The 2910-nt window shown below is 41.8% G+C and overlaps 1 pseudogene; it reads left to right on the top strand.

The window, feature by feature from the left end:
• Nucleotides 1-382: 382 nt before the first annotated feature.
• On the top strand, nucleotides 383-786 carry LOC106727803 (annotated as a pseudogene).
• The last annotated feature ends 2124 nt before the right edge of the window (nucleotides 787-2910 follow it).

Raw genomic sequence — 2910 nt, 5'->3', positions numbered from 1 at the left:
CAGGGAAGATGCCTGGGTTTCAGGATTGATCCCCAGTAGGGGGCGTGTAGGAGGCAGCTGATTGATGTCTCTCATCGATGTTTCTGTCTCTCTATCCCTCTCCTTTCCTCTCTCTCTAAAATTAATAAAAACATATTAAAAAATAAATAGCCCTAGCCAGTTTGGCTTAGTGGATAGAGCATAGGCCCAAGGACTGAAGGGTCCTGGGTTGATTCCAGTCAAGGGCACATATCCTGGTTGGGGCACATTTGGGAGGCAACCAATTTATGTGTCTCTCTCACATCAATGTTTCTTTTTCTGTCTCTCCCCCTCCCTTCTACTCTCTCTAAAAATCAATGGAGAGGAGCTAGCTGAGTGAAGTGAGGAGTGTGGACGTTGAGTTTCCCATTTTCATCGTATAGACAGCTCTACTGCCAAGATGGCCGATGTGCCTAAAACCCGAAGGACTTTCTGTAAGAAGTTCGGAAAGCATCAGCCTCACAAAGTGACCCAGTATAAGAAGGATAAGGATTCCCTGTATGCCCAGGGAAAGTGGCGCTATGATAAGAAGCAGAGTGGCTACAGTGGGCAGACAAAGTCAATTTTCCAAAAAAAAAGGCTAAACCCACAAAGAAGATTGTGCTAAGGCTTGAATGTGTTGAGCCTAACTGCAGATCCAAGAGGATGCTGGCCATTAAGAGATGCAAGCATTTTGAATGGGGAAGAGATAAGAAGAGAAAGGGCTATGTGATCCAGTTCTAAGCTTTGGGATTCTTTTATTTTTGAGAAAATGTTGAAGCTGTAGAAAAATTACCTGTATGAAAATAAATGCAGTGATATTCTTGATTTTAAAAAAAATCAATGGAAAAATATCTTTGGGTGAGGATTAACCCCCTCCCCCAAATAAAATATCACTAAATATTACTCTAAAAAAGGATTTTAAAGGGGTCATGGTTTGATTCCTGGTCAGGATGGGGTATGCAAGAGCAGCCAATTAATGATTCTCTCTCATCATTGATGTTTCTATCTCTCTCTCCCTCTCCCTTCCTCTGAAATCAATAAAAAAATATTTTTAAAAATGGCTACATCATTTCCTTTAATTTTTTTTGTTTTTGTTAATTCTCACCTGAGGATATTTTTTCATTGATTTTTAGAGAGAGTGGAAGGGAGGGGGAGAGACGGAGAGAGAGAGAAACATCTCTTACATTGATTGGTTGCCTCCCGCAGGCTCCCTGACCAAGGCCGGGGATCGAGCCTGCAACTGAGGTACATGCCCTTGACCGGAATCAAACCCGGGGCCCTTCAGTCCTTGGGTTGATGTTCTATTCATTGAGCCAAACCGGCTAGGGCGTCTCCTTTAATTTTTGTTATATTTTTCTCTACTGGGTTTGTCATCTCTGACTGCTCCATGCTTTCCTCTTACCCTGCCCCTTAAATGTTTCTTAGAATTCCATTTCATGTGTTCTTATCACTTCTCAAACTCTCCCAGAGCAGTCTCATCTGTTCCCATAGCTTCATCTGTATCTTCAAGCCAGATCTCACTCCTCATCTCCAAATATGTAATCTATTCTCCCAAACCTGCTGTTCCCCCAGTGTTCCCTTATCCCAGTGAATGAATGGTATTATTTCTACCCAATTGTCCAAGCCAAGAATCTGGGGAGTTGGTATTAGCTTCTCCGTCTTGCTCACCCTCCTACCACTTTGTATTCAATAAATAACTAAACTCTGTAAGTTTTATCTTCTCATACCTTCTGACTCCTCCTCTTCCTTCCTATTCCACTTCCACTGCCCTGGTATAGACTCTGATAATTTTACAATTGAAATAGTAAGCCAGTTGCCTATCTCCCTACCTCCATTCATGGCCTCTTCCCATGCATTTTCCAAACTTTCTTCGGAGAGGTCTTTCTAAAATGTATATCTAATCATATCATTTCCCTGCTTAAAATCATCCATTGGCTTCTCACTGCCTTTGGGATAAAACCTGCCTATAACACCTTTTCCCCATTTCTTTACCAACTCTTTTTCATTGTTTGAAACTCAGCTCAGATAGTTTACCCTTTGCATACAAAGGCTAAGGAGTGATGAGGTAACCAGTGACCTTTTGTGCTAAATTCAGGAATTTAGTTTTTTAAAAATATATTTTTATTGATTTCAGAGAGGAAGGGAGAGAGAGATAGAAACCTCAATAATGAGTCAATTATGAGAGATAATAATTGATTGGCTGCCTCCTGCAACCTGGGCATGTGCCCTGACCGGGAATTGAACCTCAACCTCCTGGTTCTTAGGTCGACACTCAACCACTGAACCATGCCAGTCGGGCAAGTTTAGATTTTATTCCCTCCGTTTTCTCTATCCTTCTGTTTCTCCTCTGCACTGTATATCTCTGAGATAGCACTCATCATAACCCACCATATTGTCTCTTTACTTGTGTGTCTCTTCTATTAGAATAGTTTTAAAGGGCAGGGACCATTCATCTCTGCATGAGCACCTATGTACCTAGCACATAGTAGTTGTTTAGAAAAAGTTAGATGAATGACAACTGAATGAATAAATGGATCTTGGCCATATGCCAGGCATCACTTCCAAAATTGGAATGATCTGCATAGCAGCCTTAGCTAAAAGCATGTCCACAATTGCCTGGAATAGACCCTGCTACTGAGAGACCATAGAGGTGTATTATACATCTCAACCTTCTTGGCTTGCATCACCCATCACAGTTAGCACCCTTCCAAGGGAAATGATGCAGGGACCTCAGTCAATAATCACTTTTCAGGGAAAGATTAATTCCTGGGTCATGGTAACCTCCCTTTACAAATGGCTTCAAAGAGTTTTTGGTTTCCACCTCCTTGACTCTTCTGCATCAGTCACTATTCTCTCCAGCTACTTGTAACCCATTGGCTGGAGAAAATGGGCCCACATTGACCTCAGCTT

This window comes from Myotis brandtii, unplaced genomic scaffold (assembly GCF_000412655.1).
Source record: "Myotis brandtii unplaced genomic scaffold, ASM41265v1 scaffold481, whole genome shotgun sequence".
Classification (NCBI taxonomy): domain Eukaryota; kingdom Metazoa; phylum Chordata; class Mammalia; order Chiroptera; family Vespertilionidae; genus Myotis; species Myotis brandtii.
Note: the sequence above shows the minus strand (reverse complement) of the source record. Positions and strands in the feature narration are given on the sequence as shown.